The 21202-nt window shown below is 35.6% G+C and overlaps 1 protein-coding gene across 3 annotated transcripts in view; it reads left to right on the top strand.

The window, feature by feature from the left end:
* Positions 1-21202, top strand: part of tio (zinc finger domain-containing protein tiptop) — a 331986-nt gene that overhangs the window by 269814 nt on the left and 40970 nt on the right. Inside the window, exon 1 of one of the 3 annotated variants that reach the window (XM_074126809.1) lies at positions 9065-9943. The exons of the other annotated variants lie outside the window; for them this stretch is intronic. The gene's annotated coding sequence lies outside the window, so the exon portion shown is untranslated. Of the gene's footprint in view, positions 1-9064; positions 9944-21202 lie in introns of those variants that run through there. 3 annotated transcript variants of the gene reach the window in all.

Below are 21202 nucleotides of genomic sequence, written 5' to 3'. Positions count from 1 at the left end.
CGCTATTGCACACATGCATATATGTATTTGTATATTAGTTTGTTTGGAAATCTTAATGTCTGCGTTTAACAAACTGGCTGGTATTTAGCCATTTCATTAAACCATACACGTCATTTCCTTGAACACGTCATTAACATTTCTTAGATCTGTCATTATTTAAAAAAATAAATAAATAAACAAATGATTTAAGAGTAGAGTTTCCGAGCTGATGCTGTTCCAAATTATGATCACTTATCACAATTATTGAATACGTAAAATGAATTATCTAATCTTTTTTTTGAAAAAGCGGACCATATAACTTACGAACTGATAAATTTCTGCTGTTAATGGGGAAAAACTATCAACTTCCGACGGACAGTTTTCTCCTAAGCATAAAATTTCTACTTTCAAGTTACTATTTCATAATAATTATGTATAATAATTGTTTTTGTAATTTACTTGAAATAGAAGCGTGCAAGCAAGTTTAAGATACTATAATTTGGGAGTTTGTAATTAGCTGAATCAGAACCTGTGCGCTCCTTGGTAAAAAGCGTAAGACAATTAACTGTTTGTAGTCTCTTTTTAGAAAAAGAAAAATGAAGCGAGATAGACGAGCAAAGTAGATCTAGAACGACAAGAGCGAACTGGGCTCGGACTGGTGAGTAAAAGGAGACATACTAGAGGCTAAAAGAGCAGATGCGACATAACTCACTCAAAGTTGACAGCTCCAAACAACTGCTCCGCCCCATTAAAGTTATTAATTACAATACCAGTACGCCCCTTCTCTATATTCGCTCTTTATCTCACTCACTCCTGCCACTATGGGGCTCTTCTTTTGTCCACCCTCTCGCTCGTCGCTATCCGTTCTCCTTATTCCAATATACCATGTCCATCACCGTCATCCTGATGAATGTCCTGCCGGTTGTTCTTGCAATAGTCCTACTAACTCGTGTCTATATCTATATACTCGTATATATACGAGCGCTACCCGTTATTTATGACTGCTGATCGTCACCAAGGGGTGGACGGACGAAATGTCGATCTTTAATGCTCTCTGACGTGTCAGAGTTTATATGTGCACGATGACGTCACCAATTCGTTCTTTTTGATTCGTTCTTCTTCTCCTGGTCCAAATGTGCTGCACACTCGTCACCTATAAATCAAGTTGCCTTACCACACACATTGATCTTTTTACTACTCAAACGCGCGCACATTGTCCCAATAGCGCCGACATAATCCTCTTCACTAACACGTAACCATTGTATAGTTTTGTTGTATATATATAGTTTTGTCTCTTTTTATTTATATGAATAACTTTTATTTTCTGGCCTAACAAGCTACAACTGTAACCAACTGTACGAAGACCGACGGATGTAAGTACCACACATTTCATGTTGACTTGTATCACTCATTTATCGCACTTCTTTTTCCCCTCAAACACATTATTTTAAATCAAACAATAAATCAGACAGTTTTTGTCAAAGAAGAAATTGTATATTTTATTTATAAACGTTCATGAGACAATAAAGAAAACGAGCTTTATCCCGTTTTTAAGTCAATACTTCTTTAAATTATTGTTTAAAGTTTAATTAATATAAACTCCAAAAATTTCCTATGTGATGAAGCTCAATTCTTGCTTGTTTTCAAATTTAGAATTGAGGAAGTAAGCCTCATAGGCCCGCCATCTTTAAAATAAAAAAAATTACCAAGATTTCTATTTTTTTTAGAAATAGTTTAAGAAAATTCACTCTTTGGGAAAGTTTTTCCATTTTTATGAAAATAATTTTAGGTAATATTCATATTCCATTTTTAATGATTTCATTTACGTGGTAATACCGTACAGTTCAGTGAATAGCGTGTTAGAGGATTTTTTTTTTTCTAGAACAGCTTTTAATTAAATTTTACTGACAAAAAAATGCACCAAATGATAGCTTTCTGTAAGTGCATTTAACGCACAAAGTTACATAACTAAATTCCAATTCATGAAACTCTCCTTCCGTCCAAGTTAGTACCTTTCAACATTGCATTTTAGAGATTCAGTTAAACCTGTAGAGTATTATAAAAGTATATTACTATATGACGACACTGACACTAAAGAAGAACTGCCTTTCTCAAGAGTTCCCTTAATCCATGAACTTGAAAATAAAGTACGTTGGCCCAAAGTGACTTTTAGCCCTCCAGCTGGAAAAGAATATCCTCGTCCAAATGCTGAAAGGCTGGCAACGTCCTCAGAGAACTCGCAAAGTGGGTAGCAATCATCCTCGGACTAGAAACCTAACTTCTCTACATTTTAGTCCCTGATACTTCTTTAAAGCTCATCAAAGTTACGGAAATGAAGGATGGAATTTGAGGATGAAGTAGCTACTTCACGATAATTTTGGAGAGGTACTTTCTGAAGTAAAATTTTGATCGCTAGAGAGATCAACACTCTCTCTGGACAACAAAAGACTGATCTATACTTTTATTTTCAAAACCCATCTTGGCGTATGGAATAGAGCTGTGGGGTTCAACTAAACGCACCAATCTCCAAAGGATTCAATCTCTTCAATCTAAAATACTTCGAACTATTGTAAACGCTCCATTTTATGTCTCCAACCTGACCATACACACTGACCTTAACACAAGTCGCTAAAAACACGATACAGGAAACTTCATTTTAACCTGCAATCTCATATAAATCCTCTAGCTCAAAATCTTTCTTCAAGAACTCTTCCTGAGAAGCTGACAAGACGCCTTAAGAGGCATTGGCCTCTTGATCTCCTCTCTAGTGAAGAGAGTGACTAACAGTCTAATGTTTTGGAGTGTTACCACTAGGTAACTTCTCCACTCGTTTGCTTCATTTGTTACTCGGTTATCATTATTACTCATATCGCCAACGCGCTGATTGTAGCACAAATAAATGATATATAGTATATATTTATATATTATTTCGGACAAAATCACAGCCTCACATCGTGACTTCCTGTAGAAGTTTCGTCGTCGAAATAAAAATTTGTCACATAGAAATACTAATGCTTATTTAAAAAATAAAAGAAAAAGAAAGAAAGCAATAAATATGTAGATAAAAGGAGCTAGGAAAATCGAGGGAATTGAGTTAAAGTGAGCAATATGTGTAGACTGGAGATAGGAGCGAGAGAGCTGAAGTTAGGCTGGAAGTGGACGGGCGGGCGACAAGCGCGAAGCAGGGAGGTGAACTGTTTACCGTCACTGAGAAGATGTGCTTCCCCACGTGTGTCAGTCTATGCACGAGCTTACTGCCATTGTTCACGACGACAAGTCACATATGTGTGCGTATCTATATGTACCTATAAACATACACACTATATTACAATTTCGTGTTAAGTACACCTAGCGTCTCCAATTATACAACTATTGTCGTACCGTTAGCTAACAATGTTTTGTTAAAAAAAAAAAAAAAACTTAATTTTTTAGTCTCCGTTCAGCACTTCAGTCTGCTGATCCATACCCCCGTACCCAGTTCAGCTGACCAGAAAAGAGTTTATTATTCTTGCCAAATATATTCTGTCAACTATAAACTCAATGTTTTATTTTTATTATTCTTTTAACGAAGTTTCATCACCCATCAAAAAATTGCCACTATACTTTGTAAATATAAAAAGTGGGTTCCTTTCACTAGCTCTGTTTCGAACCTGATTAGTACCTTACAGTAAAAGGAAACAAAACAAAATGTGGACAGTTTTAAAAAGCCATTCACTGATTTGAAATTAATTTTTTTTTTTAAAGTATCAGATGGTTTTAGAAACGCCTTGGTTAAACTCAACTATCTGGGCAGAAATAATTACTCTATTTTGTTAGGACATGTTGGCATAGAATGGAATGAGAGGAGGTCCCTGGCGATGCAAGACGCTATAACCTCTAGACTGCTCCCTTTTCGGGTGGAATCGAAAAGTGAGGAATCATCAGCTGCGCTCTGGCTCTCTGAGAAAGGCGAATCTTCTGTTTGGGCAACTACAATCATTTACAGATTCTGAGACCTTGCTCTGGTCTGTTTAAAAAAGTAAGAACAGCAAACTAAAGGTTTTCTCCACGTAGGCACCCGAAAATATTTGTCCTGGTACGCGGTGGAACACGTAGATTTAGACAAACACTGCTGGAACCCTTGCAGCTCTTTGATTTCTAAGATTTCTTGTATATTTTCGGACTCGTCCTGGTCACTGAAGAGTGCATAATTGATCTTGAATGTATGTTATAATAGTCCTTCCCTTAAGTTTCTAATCAATACCTCAGTCATGAGTTTAACTTTGCTGAACTTTAAGTTTAATATTTGCCTCTTCTTAGGGTTTAATTCAATTACTTACCACCTAAATCCGATTCCTGCTACTGTCATCTTGAGTAATCCTTCAAATGATCCAAAACGATGGGGGTGGTGACGCTGATTGATATTAATCACCGAAATCATACAAATTAGAGCTACAACATTTCCACAAAGCTTCCTGGTCAACTTCAGAGCTGGAAAGTGTCTAACTGAGCACCTAACCTAAGATAACATTAGCCATTAATAAAACCTAGGGAAGTCCAGTGTTTCGTAATTTGAAGGGAAGACTCTATTTCCGGACTGGGTTGCTTAAAAATAAAATAAAAAAATAAATAATTTGATCAAACTATATTGGTATTCATTGCCAACAGAATTCGAAGGTATACAATAATAGGTAACTACATTTTTCTGTCATCAATTTCTTCTTCTTTGTGCTTCTAATTAATTAATCTAGCATTAAATCTAATTAATAAAGCTATAATTAATGAGCTATTGTGTTTGATGCTTTGACCTTTAGCATAGAACACAAAGGGTTAGATAAATACATTATAATCTATGACATTGTTGTGGCTTAATTTTGGGCTTAATTAATAAATTTATGTACGTTTTTGATAATTAATTCTATCAAAATAACAAACATATTGTTAATCACAAAAATTATATACTAGAAGACACCATTTCGTCTTATTAATGTCCTTGGCTGGCCTTGAATTTATTATTGAAATTCTTAATTAGTTTCTTTGTTTGAAATTATTAATTATCTTAATACATTGACAGGACTCATAAATAATATGATTCGCTTCTTTCCTTCTCCGCCCTGTTTGCAGTGATGTTGCCACGGCTACATCACATAGTGGAAGAAGTTTTGCGATAACCATTCTAAAAATAAGCTTGGAATGTATTTCACAACAATTTTAATAACTTGTGAATATTGGTACAAAAACTTTGATTAAATTGTTAAACAAGTTGCTCTATTTGAACAAATTTTAGCAGCTCTGAGAAAATGTTCACATTTGGCAAGAGCAATCTGCCAACTTGTGCATGTGCATAATTATTGACCTGATAGTGATAGATATGCTCACTATTTCCAGTCAGCTGCAGTGTTCGGGGTAATGTTATATCAAGATTTTGTTCTCACTTTGCTCTTATACACCACATCTGCCGCAATCTTGGAGATTAGAGTGAAGAAGAAGGCTTTACCAAGATATCAAAACCATGTAGAAGGAGCTGACAAGAATTCATGTTCGGGTCTAAACCACAATAAGATGTAAGAAGCACCTAGGAAGGGGAAAATCTAAGGTTCAGCAGCTGAATTCGAACCCGAGGATCTTCGCTTCGCGGGAATCTAGTACGCTAACCACCGAGATTTTTGCCATGAAAGGAAATCCCGGGGACTGATTACGTTCCAAAATCAAATAAGAGCAACTTTCCCATTAGTTCAGTGTTTTTTTCTTGCAATGGCTCCGTTCCCCAATTCTTACATTTCTATTTTAACCAACTCAAAATTGCCTTTAATTTAATTCTTTCCAAATAATTTACTCTATATTGATCTATTTCTATCTTTACATTGATTTGAGTGTTAAGTATTACGAGAACTAACCAATAATAACAATAATAATAATATATATTTTTTTTTAATAGAGTGGGTGAAATGCAACTTACGCACATCGTGCCGGACTCCCTCGCGGCCTACCGGCTAAAACACCCCCCCCTACTTCCAGGCCTAGCCTGGATTCGCTGTGATTTCAGCATTACATCAGGCTTGGCCTCAGTCCTACCCCTACTCAGGGGACCCTACTCAATTGTGTTCTAGGTCCCGTTTTTTAGAGACGAATACTACTCTTGCAAAACCAGCCACTAGCGACCAGTTAGTCCTGCAAGAGAGCATCGCCTCTACCAGAATCTCAGGAGTCAACCGCCCGATTATCGACTCCAAATCTCTTCTGGGACGACCCCACCTTTCACACACAAAAAAGGTATGGTAGGCGTCGTCCCTCGTTCCAGGACAATATACACAATCTTCTTGACTCTCCTTACCCATCCTCTTGAGGTATGCTCTGAAAAAGCCATGCCCACTCAAGAGTTGGGTAAGATAGATGTCTACTTCTCCGAATGACCGCCTCATCCAGATGCTTATATCTCTGATAAGCCTGGCTATCCATCGGCCACGCGGCTCTTCGTCCCAGGCAGCCTGCCATTCCAGGACGGTTCGGAAACGCTCCTCCCTGGACACGGCTTCTTTATTCATTTCCTGCCTCCTTTCATAAAGCCTCTTACGCTCTCCAGCTAAGAGGGCAATAGGGATAACCCCAGCAATTACCATGATGGCTGGCTCGGATACAGTGCGGTATGCCGAGGCAATCCGCAGTGCACCGAGCCTCTGGACTCTGGCTAGCCTGTTCCTATACGCCATTTTATTAAGAACTTCCGCCCCATAAAGGAGGGTGGAGTGGATGACGCTCATCAGGACTCGACGGGTGCTTGCTCGCGGGCCACCTACATTGGCCATCAACCTCCCCAGAAGCGCGACATTCTTCGCAGCCTTGTAATAATAATAATAATAAACTAAATAAAAAAAATAAGGTGCTGTCATTCTTTTTTAATCTTTTATTGGAATTTACAACTGCAACGGTTGTTGCAACAAGCAAATATGGTACCTGGTTAAAAAAAATAAAAGAAAATCATGAGTGGAGAAAGCACCCAGTGGTGTCACTCCAGTAACGTGCTCAGCTACACTGCTCTCACGATAAGAGAAGATTACGAGGCTATCTTCTCTTCAATTTCCATGGAGGATTACCTGGTAATGTGGAGGAAGATAGGTGTTCTATGAGAGGGTTAGGATGAGCTCCTGTAGAGGAATGAAATTTGAAGAAACGAGTGTTAGCAAGAACCTGTAATGAAAGGGATTTTGAGGTCATTATGGATAGAGTGAGGTTTGATACATAGAACAGAGCGTTAAGAAGTTTTCGTAATATTTTTTGACTGTAATGTCCTGGAGGCGTAGTGAGTTAGAACGCTTAATCGATCCCCATACTTCGATGCCGTATGACCAAATAGGTCGCAGTAATATTAGATATACGAGTCTTTTGTTATGTAGGTTAAGTTTCGAACGTTTGTCAAGTAGTCTGGCGAGAAGTTTGTAGCGTTGGTTAGTTTCTTGTCTTTTCAATCTAGTATGGGGGATTCCATGTCAACCGTTTGTCATTATTATTACAGACATTTCCAAGATTTGATTTTCTTTCTGAGCAATCTTTGAGCTTCCATCAGTTTAGATATAATCAAATCATTAATTATTGATAGAATAAGTTTTTACTTAATTTTTTATAGTTTTCATTTTAATTATATTTATATTATGATTAAGTGCGATGGTGAACAATGTTTTAGTCTTCCATAATGAATTAGTAAACACCCTGGTCTCTCGTTTATCGTTTTGTAGCCTGAAGATGAACTAAATAGCGTTCGAAACGTTGGCGTAAAGCTTTAAATTTTTTAAACTAATCAAAACTCAAGATTCCTCAGAAACAAAATCTTCGAGGGGAAAAAAAAGGATGCCATTTTTGGAATCAGTTCAAAAAAACAAAAAACCCTGTTATTTCCTCTGCAATTCCCCCCTCTCCTCTTCTTGTCATAATGGTCACCTTGATTGTTTTGACAAATACGCTTAGAAATAATACTAACAATAAAGTTAGGATAGCTAAGAACTAGTTTGAAAAATTTTAGGAACAGGTGCGTAGACAAATAGATGATCTTAACTCAATCTTTTGGTGTTTGTCTCTTTTGATTTTTTGGATTCTTGTTTTTTTGCTTTTTGGTTAAAGAGATTAAAATAAAATGCTTGAACATTAATAATAATTAGAATAATAAAGATAATAACAACAATAAGGAATGTATTAATTTTAAAAAAAGATTACGAAAACCAATTATTGAAAAGGTGTTCCACTATTTGGCAACCGTCCATAAATAAATGTGACATCTTTTGTTTTATGAGCGCATTTATTCCACCTGTCCCACATAAAGTGCAATTTATTCATGTAATAAATTACTATTATTTATTATTAATGGTTCATTTGTTTACAATAAATATATACATTTAGCATGAACAATATATATATATATATATTTTTTTTTAAATAAAAATTTGAATACAGTTTTGTTGTGTAAATATATTTTGTTCTGAACAGTTCGCTTTAGTTAAAAAACACTTTTTTTCCATTTTGTGCTCATCATGGGGTGTAAACCAAATCAAAATTGCAGAAAAGAATAAGTCACGGGCAGATAAGTTTAATGGATTTTTCCAGGTTCTTAGTTTTTTTGATCCAGAATTATTTTTATATTTCTAAAAATAAGAAGTACAAAAAGAATTAAGGGTGCGAGGTTTGTCAATAACAGCTCTCAAGAACACATTTTATTTATTATTGAAGTACAAATTACCAAAGCAAATAACACTGATGAAAAATCTTTCAAATAGTAGAATCAATTTTTTAATGAAAGAATATTACAGTCATTAAATTATTTTGCTGCATTCTACTGATTGACAAGCAGTCAGTTGAGATGGGAACTAGCATTTGAGATAGTTATAGAGAGGGTAAAGGTTAATAATTAAAGCGTCAAAGTCCTGTAGACTGAGAATCTAATTTGTCAAATGGAATTTGAGAATGGTAATAATGGAGAGACGGACAGTGTTTCCAATTATGCCTTTGGTTATGTTAGGACAGTAATTTTGGAATAGGGTTGTACGCATCCAGTTCTAGGGAGTACGGTGCACAATAATCGAAAAAAAAAAGAAGGCAGTACTTCTCTTTACGTAATACAATTTGAAAATATAAAAATATATGAATAAATAAGTAAAAAGTATTTTAAATTTCAAGCAGGTTCAGATAATTTAACATTTAACCTATAAAGCTGAATAAACCACTTTAGGTATCACAGGCGCTGTGTCAGCTAGTATCGCAAAACTACGGTGTATTGCGGTACAGTATTCGAATACGCCGGTCTTTGTCTTAAACTTTGAATCAGCTTTTAATTTTATAAGGCGCTGCAATAGCCTAGTATCGCAATACAGCGGTGTATTGCGGTACAGTATTCGAATACGCCGGTCTTTGTCTTACACTTTTAAACACCTGTACGATTGTCACTCACGTCCTAATGCCCTTCAGCTTGGAAAGCATTTTGTGCTGTTATTTAATATTATTCATTGTGTGATTGTTAATGTGCTGTTTTCTCTTGTCCATCTTCAATCTAGCCAAGTGTTTCCGAGTTGGATGTAAGCCACAAGATGCATTTCTGTACTTCTTCTGGTGAAGGTAATAGAATGAGTAAATTACATTTGAGAGCGAGTATGCGTTGAAGAGAGTGAGTTTAAAAAAAAAAAAAAAAAGGCAATGAGAAGTTAAAAGCAGTTAAGGTGTTAACAGTATACAAAATAGAATGCGGTATACTATTTAGTGTGTTTATCCCCACTCTTGTGGGTAGGGTGCGTGCGCCACACAGTGCACTCAGTCCTGTGGAGGGGCCGACCAAGGGGGTGCATTACAACCCTCACTTCAGTCAGTCGCCAGACACCGTGTAGTGTTCAAGTAGAAATTGTTCAATTTTGTTATTTGTTATCATTATTATTTTTTTAATAATTACATATCGATAACGTGATAACAGAGATCAAGATTATTGGACTTCGATCAACGATATTAAGTATGCTACTTTACTTTTTATTAATTACTGATAAAAACAGTTTTATTAATTAATTTTTTTGCATTATGGATACACGACATATAACCTGCCTAGTCTGATTACCTTCTAGTACTGTTATCTCTTATCACTTTGGTTACATATATGTATAGATATGTGTAACTGAACCATAATGTTTAGCTTTCAAATGATTAAAAAAAAACTTCATTTACAACTAGTATTTTTTTCAATTAATCAAAATTTATTAAAATTAGAAATTGGAATGTATACTTCCTATGCATTTTGTAAGTGTGTCTGTGTTAGTAATGCATTATTTCTTTATAATCCAGCAGCGGATGCATCGTAATAGTTGTGGAATTTTACCAGATACTACATTTTTTATTCAGTAAAAGAGGTTGCTATTGAATCGAACCAAAGTAATATTTTGTAATCGTCAGAGAGCTCTGCTTTTGTGATTGTACATGAATTGTGAACGGAAATAATAATCAAAAATTTATAGAATTTGAGTAAACTCAAAAACTTGTTTTCGTTATGAGTGCCACTGAGCTTCTTATTGTGATTAGTACTTGATCTTATCAAAAGTCGTCAAGTTGGGCCCCTTTTTCGAGGAGGGGCTTTACGTCCGATTAGGTATCGTGGACGGAATCGACTAGCAAACATACTTTACTCATAAAGTCAAAGTTCTCATATTAAACATTAAATAAAATCCAAGGCCTAGACTGGGAAATCGAACCCAGTACCACAATGCATATTAGCTTTGCAGGTCTCGCCTCTTAACCGCTCGGCTATCGTGGCACATTATTTGATCTTAATATTTCATTTTGCTGAAGTATGAAGAAGAGAGAATAAAGATTACACATTTTTCTCCTCACTACATTAATTACTTAACTCACTTCAAATTTTAAATTTTGAAGTGCCTATTTGATCAGAAATTTGGTAACTTTTATTTTTTGTAAAGTTTGCCTTTAGTTTGTGTAAAAAATCTTTTTTGGAAACATTAAAATCTCGCAATCAGGTGTCAAACTATAGTTAGGAGTTCAATAAAATGATTTAAATTCACATGTGACAAAAAATTAATGGTTACTTTTTATTTAGTACTATACAAAGTTTACGCGTCAAAAACTTAATGCTACTCCTTATAGAACAACAGTTTCAAACAATACCACGTGCAAGAAATCGGTTTGGTTGGGTTCGCAGTGCTGGATATCGTTGATTTTCATAATTGGGACTTCCGCTAATAATGTTTCCTTCCGCAGGAGCTACACTTGCTGACTGATTGAGGCAGGTTAAATGGTGGGCTGCTAGAATGTCATAAAACAGCTGAACTTTTTTTTTGTAAAAAAACAGTAAAAACAGAACTAGTGTAAAAGAATTTGTATTAAATTTTTCTTTGGCATATAATTAATGTTTCAGAAACATAAAGTTAGATATGTACTTAACGCGAAGGAGACGCGAACATTTGAACTCGCAACGCTGAACTACCTTATTCATTGATGCTAAGAATTAATTAATTTTTTAATTCAAACATTTTAATGGGAGACCAATCAATGATTGCGTAAACAAGTCACCTAAGAAAAAACGCTGTAGATAGCAGCGTAAATGCTACATATCCGGAAATATATTGCTTTTTGGTGTTTAATAATTTAATATTCGTAAAATGATGCATAATTATACTATGATATTTTAGTGTTGTCACTTAGGTAAAAGTAGAAAATTTACACGATCTATGTAAACTGTATCCGTAAGGAACAAATTAAATAAGTGAATTCTATTGAAGAGGCAATATCTGATATCTCCAGGTAATAATTAAAAACATTTGTGCCTTCAGAGAGCTCTAGCGGCTGTTTTAGCATCACTATGATTTCATGATGATGGCTTCAAGTTCGAAACCAGTCGGGGATGCAATAAACATCATTGCTATGACGGTTAGAAATAAACGATATTCTCCGGTACTATGAATTCAGCCATATTTTCTTTTAACTTATTGAATTTAGCCTAAACTATTACTGAATAGTTGTAGGAGCCTGCTGTAAATTATGCCTGGGATAAGTGTAGTGCCGGGTTTCTTTTTACTCTGTTTGTCCCCATGACGGCGTCGCCAATAAACCCGAGCTATGTGGGTTTCTGTTCTTTTTTAGAATTAAATGTCTACATTCACCCAAATCGCGTTTTAAAGAATTTTTGCTAGAATGTTTCAAGTGAAAAATGATTGAATTGTTTTGTGTAAGCAGTTAGCTAATTTGCAAATTAATGCAGTCTTTTTCAAAGACAATTCTGTTCTGTAATACAGCCCTTCATCAAATACTGGAATGTTATAAATGTTTTCAATATTCTTGTTGTAGCTAGACAGTAGTTGTCAGGAGAAGCAGTTTAGAGGATAGATTATCACTTTGCATTTCCCAGAGGGGGCCCCTAAAAGAAAAACAAATTAAAAGATTCATTAGAAAAAATTTCATACAAATAAAATAGAATTTTATGTGTATCTGCAGTCTACGAAGTTTAAAAAATATAATAATAAATAAGAACCCATTTCCAAGTCAATTGAGAATAATTTAAGCGTAAACTTAAGTTTAGAAAGCAACTTCGGTATCTAAACTTGATATCAAGCTTGCATCAAACTCATGGGTCATGTAGTCCAAACACACTTACAGGACCATGAGTTTAAAATATATTACATGTTTTGTTCAGATGGCCAAAAACTACAAAGCTCTTCAGGAAAAGTTAATGAAGAGAGGATATCCAGAGGATTGGAATGAGAGTGGCTGGTGTGGAATTTCCTGTATCTATTAGATCGGATATTAAAGAATTATTGAGATTACTTTATGGAGGAGATTGGAGACGTAAAAGGGGGGGCGTGTCTATAATTTAGCAGAAGATTCCTCGGATTGGTGATGATAAATGGATGGACCGAGAAACACAGTTCAGCTCCCTAAGTCCCCTAAGATAGGTGTTGACTAATTGCCGACAAGTAAATCAGGCTTCTGTTTTTATAGAGATTATTTGTAATGTTTTGTAGGCTGTAGTTATTTCGTAGCATTATTTCTTGACTTATCTTTTGAGTTGCGTCATCTCAGATATCGTATACTTAATCTATATTTCTAGTAAAAAAAAACTCAATTATGCAAATTTTACTTAATTTGTGATTGTTCTTTTTACTAAAAATAATAATATTACCAATTGTTTGAATTTAACTTATCTAAAAAAAGTCACGGCTCTTTGTTAGAAAACGTTTTTCCCCTTAGACTCTGTTAACGCCATTTTTACTTGACGTCCTTGTATTTTGTATAGTGATTTGCGAGTGTCCTTTTGAAACACACACAAAACAACGTACAGATTGTGTTCACACTTCACATATACACACACACACTCGGTAAAAGAGAATGGGCCCTTTTTGATAAAGATTTATGTTCATATATAGGAAATTCCTTTCAATAGGGTACTTATGGATATATCGTTTTAGCTATAATGGTTCCATGTAACAACATTTCTCCATCAGTAACTCATAATGGCCACAGTTATAGTGAGAGTGATGCTTAGAATGTTTTATTTTATGTTTTTTCCAATATATTTATTTATTTACTTTGTGCCTAACTCTCCCTAAAAGAGGAAGTAATACAATTTGCAGATTTCCTGAATTTACCTGTTTCACAGGAAATACAATCGAAGTATCCTGTTGGCTAAAAAAGGTAAATTTAAGGATTGCAACTTTCAAAACTTAGGTCCGCAGTTCAGGATAATATCTTTAATTTTATCCATCGTCAGGGAATATAGGCTTTGTCTAACATTGGTCTCAGCTACACAGTATTTTAGGTACTGGTATCGGTGAACGTTACTAAATTTAAAGTAATTCGATAAATCAGATTTGCTCTTCTTTTCGAACCAATCTCTAGTTTTTCTTGACTGCATCGCTTTTCTGTTGACTGAATCACATAATAGGTAGACTCTTAAATATTATGGTGTTGATGTGTTAAAAGATACTTCTAGTTATTTTACAATACTCTTGTGTACTCTTTTCCCCTCTTTGCATCCCAATTTTTTTTCTTTAGTAGATGTCTTTTTTTTTCATTTCTCTGTTCTTTTTTATTCCCTTTCAAGGTTGTTGGTCTCACCTGAGTGGTAATAAGGACGGAAGTGGCAGCTGATCCGTATACAGTTACCAATCTACCTGTGCAACTATCCAATGTCGCCTGTATAGCCCAGGCTCACATCATACTGTTTCTTTCAGAGGTTTCTCACTAACACACGCAAGTGGAAAAGGAAGAAGGCAGTTTGATAAACACAAGAAACAAAACAAAAAAAAAGCTCAAGTTTTATGACGTTGTAAAGCTCGAAAGATAAACCCTCTTCCTGTTTTAAAAACAATCAAAGTAGTTCTTTTGTTTCAAAGCTTTATTTACTTAAAAAACTAATAAATCAATTTAGAAGGCTGTGGTGAATAATTTTGGGCAGTAATTTTTGTCTAATACCAATTTTTTTTTTGGATATGCACAAGTTTTCTTCAAATCGAAAATACTCGTATAATTTGCTGAATTAGGAAATCTAAAGTTAATTAATAGAATATTTGTGGAATCAAGTAAACTATCTGAAATTATGGTTAATACAAGAATATATTGACGTTATGTTTAATAACTATGGTGATATTTCCAACATTGGCCGGCTAGATATTTTCAGTTAGATGGGAATTATGGGCACATTGAGAGCCTGGGTTCCTTCCAGAGAGTAATGTAGGTAGATTGACATGGCGCAATTTTCAGACCGGACACTATTAATAACATGGACAGAAAACGTCATCAATCTATCGCCAGCAACACACTTTACTATTGACGGCTAGTTATTGTGTATAGAGAAGAGATGTCGGAGAGTCCCTTGGCCTGGCCCCATTAATATCTACCAACGGGCCCATTCCTCCTCTCCCTGTGAGTCCATCTCTTCTAACATTTACCCCATCACCAAAGTACCAAAGCCTTGACGTACCATTCGCCCATAAATTTTCGCCTCTCGCCTCCAGAAGCGTGCAAATCACTTTTAGGACGAAAGAGCCGACATTGTGTGCCCTTCCAACGTTCTAAAGCTTTCCCTTCCATCTCACTAATACTACTAAAACTACTATTATAAACATCTGTGGTATACTATACATATATCTTTATTCTTTTTAACATCTCTCCCTTTTCTATGTGTGTGTGAATTGATTGCCTTTTTGGAGAAAATGTTATTTCTCATCCGTAATTCATATTAGATGAAAAATAACATTGAAACTTGTGAGAAAAAAAAAGTGACTGTTAAGTCATTTACAGATCAAATCATTCTTATTAGAGATACCCACAAACCAAGAATTCTCGTATTGTTAATTAACTAATGAAATCTTTTCTGCTAATTTGATAAATACTTTTGAAATAGCTCACACTTGTAAGCTAGGCAATGTTCAAAATAAACTTTATTTGCTTTGAAATTTTTTGATATACTTGGTTGTTATTAACTTAAATATAGATGGTTTTATTTCAATACGATTCATTTTACGCCCTTGGCGCAAATTGAATTCGAACTTAGTTCGAATCCGAGCACAGCTAATTTATCTAAAACTACAAATTTATTTGTTCGCGCTAAAATAATGATTAAAAGAAACATCGATAAAGGAACAATTGGTGTAGTGGAACGGTTTGTTTATAAAGGAAAAATTGTTGTTTTCAGTTAATAATTTGTTACAATAGATAAAATACCACCGGTATTTTCGTTTACAAAAGATCCTGAGATGAGAGGAAATACTAAGAGCGTTAACTTAGTTCAAATCCGAGCCTCAATTTAAAGTTCTGCTCTGTGTTGATGCCAAAAGGATGGTGCACAGACAAAATCCATGAGTCCCCTACTCCTTTGCATTAAAAGAAGATCATCTTACTCTAGAAGCTGGCAACAACTTTAAGGTGTATTGCGTCATTATCTTGAAGGTCGCACTGTTGAACTTGAGGAATTAATTTTATTCGTATCCGTTCATTATATTGAACTGTGAAGTCTATCCGAGTATCGGGCTATTGATTATTTATTCTAAATTATGAAATAATCAATAGGAGCAGCGAAAAGGTTGAGAAATACTGAGTTAAACTCGTGCACAGACGTATTTAATTTATTTGTAAATATGAGGGTCGTTTGAAAAGTCCGTGCAAAGTCAGAGAGATAGCGCCACTGGCGCGTATCGAAGTTATGTTTAGTTAGTAGCATCTCTTGGAAGAACACACACCAAGTTTCAGCCAGATCGGTCTATTTCTTTGTGTTTGGCATTCGTTTGAATCGAGGAAGTCGAGTGATTTTCAAAAAATGGACGAAAAAGAATTTCGTGTGTTGATTAAACACTACTTTATGAAAGGCAAAACGCCTCAGGAGGCTAAAGAGAAGCTTGATAAACATTACGGTGACTCTGCACCTTCGATTAGAACAGTTTATAAGTGGTTTCAAAATTTTCGGAGTGGCCATATGGGCACAAGTGACGCTGAACGTTCTGGACGCCCTGTTGAGGTTACTACTCCAGAAATCATTGATAAAATCCATGATATGGTGATGGATGACAGAAGAGTGAAGGTGCGTGAGATTGCTAGTGCTGTGGGCATCTCGAATGAACGGGTACATAATATTTTGCATCAACATTTGGACATGACAAAGCTATCCGCAAGATGGGTGCCGCGATTGCTCACGCTCGACCAAAAACGAAATCGTGTGAAGTGTTGCAAGGACGGTTTGCAGCTGTTCCAGAAGAATCCGCAGGACTTTAAGCGTCGTTTCGTCACTGTGGGTGAAACATGGATACATCACTACACTACTGAGACCAAAGAACAATCTAAACAATGGGTTACCAAGGGGGAATCTGCGCCAAAAAAGGCGAAGACCGTTCCTTCGGCCGGAAAGATTATGGCTACTGTCTTTTGGGATTCGCAAGGAATAATCCTCATCGACTATCTGGAAAAGGGTAAAACTATTACAGGTGCATATTATTCATCGTTATTGGACCGTTTGAAAACCGAGCTGCAAGAAAAACGCCCACGATTGGCCCACAAAAAAGTCCTTTTCCATCACGACAACGCACCAGCTCACACCTCAGCAGTTGTGGTCGCAAAATTAATGGAAATAGGGTTCCAACTCGTTTCACATCCCCCCTATTCACCAGACTTGGCTCCCTCGGACTACTATTTGTTTCCCAATATGAAGAAATGGCTGGCGGGAAAAAGATTTTATTAAAACGAGGAGGTGATTGCAGAAACGAATGGCTATTTTTCAGACTTGGACAAATCCTATTATTCGGAAGGGATCAACAAACTAGAGCAGCGTTGGACGAAGTGTATAAGCCTAAAAGGAGACTATGTTGAAAAATAAAAAAGGTTTACCCCAAAAAATTAAGTAGTTTTTATTTTTGCACGAACTTTTCAAACGACCCTCGTATATACATATATAAAATTGATGTAAAAGCCAAATCAGACTTGCTAATAGTTAATATTATTCTCGTTTTGTACATTTGTGTGTATATATAATCCACCCATTATTAGAAAAACAACATTTGGCACGATTATATCCTTAAAATAAGTGCACGTGTTGTGTCCCATTTTTAGGCTTAATATTAAACAGGTGGGACCCGTTGATAATGATGAAAAATTAAGTTAAAATGGCTAAAAATAATATTTCTTAAACTCGTCTATTTGTTTATGTGTGTGAGTGTGTGTAGAGGTAAGCGATTGGCTGCAATGAGCGGGGGCTCTTTGACTATTTGAATGACTTCGTCTTTACACTTCTACTCCCGCCAAGTCTAAGAAATCACAGCTGACAAGGTGGGAAAGTTGTATCTTTAACCTGGATATATATATATATATATATATAAAGGTTAATTCTATACTGGTCTTGTAGATATATAAATATAATTTAAAGTTCCTTAAAAAAAATACCATCTGACCATATGTCAGACTGTTTAATTGCATCACTAGTGGTATAATGCATCACTTTTAGACATGGCTGATCTAAATCTGCTATCTTTCCAGCTCTTCACTGCAGTATGATGTTTTTACTAAAATTAGCAAATAGCATAGGTACTTCATACCATCTTAAACAAGTTTCTAAATCCTCAAATCTATTTATCTGAGAACATGCCATTATTGTCTATTCATTACGTAGTATTAAATGGTTAATGTTCAAAATAAAGGCCCAAAATTTCTATTCTGTTTCATTTAAACACGATAAGAATGGGCGCAGTCAAGTCTTTCCAGTGTAGCCAAGATAAATTGTATGCTTATTTCGTTTTTAATTCTTTGCTTTTTCCAGTTTATCATTAATATCTTTCAAAAAAGCGCAAAATGAGATTGAATTTGAATTTAAAAATTGTAGATTATAAATTTTCATTATTGAAATACGTTTAATTTATTGGCATAGTTTTCTCGGAAAACTACAGTTATACTTTTCTAACAAGCTCTAAGTATAGCTTGATTTTCTGGTGCCACTTATCGATTAATGGTGTACTGCATTACCAACTAACCTTTTTAAGAATTAGGTATATTCAAAAAGTAAGAATTTAAAGTGAAAATCGCCTTGGCCGGAAATGAGAATTGCAAACGATTAATCGTCCATAATTTATCGTCCATTTTCATTTAAATTATATTTGAATTTTCCAACTGAAGACATTACGGTGGTTGTGTTATCCTTTTTTCTATTACCAGATACAAATGGTTTTCATCAAATGTTTTTAATATGATTTGTGGTTACAATTGTGCAAATAACTTAGTGCTGTAACTTTACTGTCTCATAGAACTACAAGTTTTGTCTTTAGTTAGTTAGTTTTTCGGTTTCTCGACGATTGAGGATAGATCTCAGGAGATCCGAAACATTTTATATTGGGCAAAATTAATGAAAAAGTAAATGGTCTATTTTACTTTTGTAATAGGGGATTACATAAAGGGCAAACAGCTGAGTGTTGTACTTTCAAGGGCTCGTGAAGGAATGAAAAGTCTCTTTATTGTAGTGAATTTGTACTGGAGTCATCTACATTTAGTAATAGATCCAGGTTTTAAGAAAATCTTGAGCTTTTTATTGCGGAGGAGAGCTGCAACTCTGCTTAACGCACAACTTTTATACAAAGTAAATTTTTTTTATTCCTCGCAAAGAAATAGAAATAATATCCTAATTGCTGACATTGACACCTCACGTCGCTGATGTTTAGAAAACAAAAAAATAGAATGAATCATCAAAGCAGCAGCAGGGTACCTCAAGTGAATACATTGTGTAGAGGTGCTGCACGCACGGCGACTTCAGTTGACATGATGTGAATGACAGTTGCCCAGCCAGTGAGTGACACCATATAAAATGTATTCAATAATTTCTTTGATCCTAAGTTAGACGATACTCTCCAGTTGACACGTCACAATGTGACATTGAATGACGTCCATGTTCAATAGAGTGTGAATAGTCCCTTTTCTACATATTCTGGCCATTATTTCTAGGGTGGTCAAATAGATAATGGTAGTGCCCATAATTTCCTGCAGGACTTCATAGGATCAGGTGTCGATGGCAGGTAAAAGAACTCTTTGACTTGTCGTAGAGCCCTAGGGTTGTGGAAGTTCTCCATCTTTCGCCCTGTTGAATTAGTAGTGGGTAAAGCATTGAAATGGCGCTGGAAAAGGATTAATATACGTACATAGAATGACTTAAAGTACCTAAATTATAGATTTTTTTAGAGATGATGAAGGCTACCTCTGTTCTTTGTGCGATATGTTCTTGCCAGAGAATACTTATCATTTTCTCGCTGAAACTTACAAGAGTTTCGCAATTGCTTTTTTGAAAAGGAGAGTCTCACAAAAGAGCAGCTAATAACATATCTAAATTAAATGGAAACCAATTGTACATTTTGTAAATTTGCTTGGAATTTCCGTCACAATTACCTAATTCAATCAAATTCTAATAAATAATGGTATAATACAATATTATTTTTAAATTATTTTCAGATTTTTTTAATTATAATTAAAGTTTAAAGCAATATTTGTGATGTTTAAATATATTATTGTAGGCAACAATCCCACGGATGGTCTTTTGGACCCAGTGCAGGTCTTTTACGAGGGTCGTTTGAAAAGTTCGTGCAAAAATAAAAACTACTTAATTTTTTGGGGTAAACCTTTTTTATTTTTCAACATATTCTCCTTTTAGGCTTATACACTTCGTCCAACGCTGCTCTAATTTGTTGATCCCTTCCGAATAATAGGATTTGTCCAAGTCTGAAAAATAGCCATTCGTTTCTGCAATCACCTCCTCGTTTGAATAAAATCTTTTTCCTGCCAGCCATTTCTTCATATTGGGGAACAAATAGTAGTCCGAGGGAGCCAAGTCTGGAGAATAGGGGGGATGTGAAACGAGTTGGAACCCTATTTCCATTAATTTTGCGACCACAACTGCTGAGGTGTGAGCTGGTGCGTTGTCGTGATGGAAAAGGACTTTTTTGTGGGCCAATCGTGGGCGTTTTTCTTGCAGCTCGGTTTTCAAACGGTCCAATAACGATGAATAATATGCACCTGTAATAGTTTTACCCTTTTCCAGATAGTCGATGAGGATTATTCCTTGCGAATCCCAAAAGACAGTCGCCATAATCTTTCCGGCCGAAGGAACGGTCTTCGCCTTTTTTGGCGCAGATTCCCCCTTGGTAACCCATTCTTTGTATTGTTCTTTGGTCTCAGGAGTGTAGTGATGTATCCAGGTTTCATCCACAGTGACGAAACGACGCTTAAAGTCCTGCGAATTCTTCTGGAACAGCTGCAAACCGTCCTTGCAACACTTCACACGATTTCGTTTTTGGTCAAGCGTGAGCAATCGCGGCACCCATCTTGCGGATAGCTTTGTCATGTCCAAATGTTGATGCAAAATATTATGTACCCGTTCATTCGAGATGCCCACAGCACTAGCAATCTCACGCACCTTCACTCTTCTGTCATCCATCACCATATCATGGATTTTATCAATGATTTCTGGAGTAGTAACCTCAACAGGGCGTCCAGAACGTCCAGAGCGTCACTTGTGCCCATATGGCCACTCCGAAAATTTTGAAACCACTTATAAACTGTTCTAATCGAAGGTGCAGAGTCACCATAATGTTTATCAAGCTCTCTTTAGTCTCCTGAGGCGTTTTGCCTTTCATAAAGTAGTGTTTAATCAACACACGAAATTCTTTTTCGTCCATTTTTTGAAAATCACTCGACTTCCTCGATTCAAACGAATGCCAAACACAAAGAAATAGACCGATCTGGCTGA

Source organism: Rhodnius prolixus, unplaced genomic scaffold (genome assembly GCF_049639745.1).
Source record: "Rhodnius prolixus isolate KJV_2025 unplaced genomic scaffold, Rpr scaffold_3, whole genome shotgun sequence".
Taxonomy (NCBI): domain Eukaryota; kingdom Metazoa; phylum Arthropoda; class Insecta; order Hemiptera; family Reduviidae; genus Rhodnius; species Rhodnius prolixus.
Note: the sequence above shows the minus strand (reverse complement) of the source record. Positions and strands in the feature narration are given on the sequence as shown.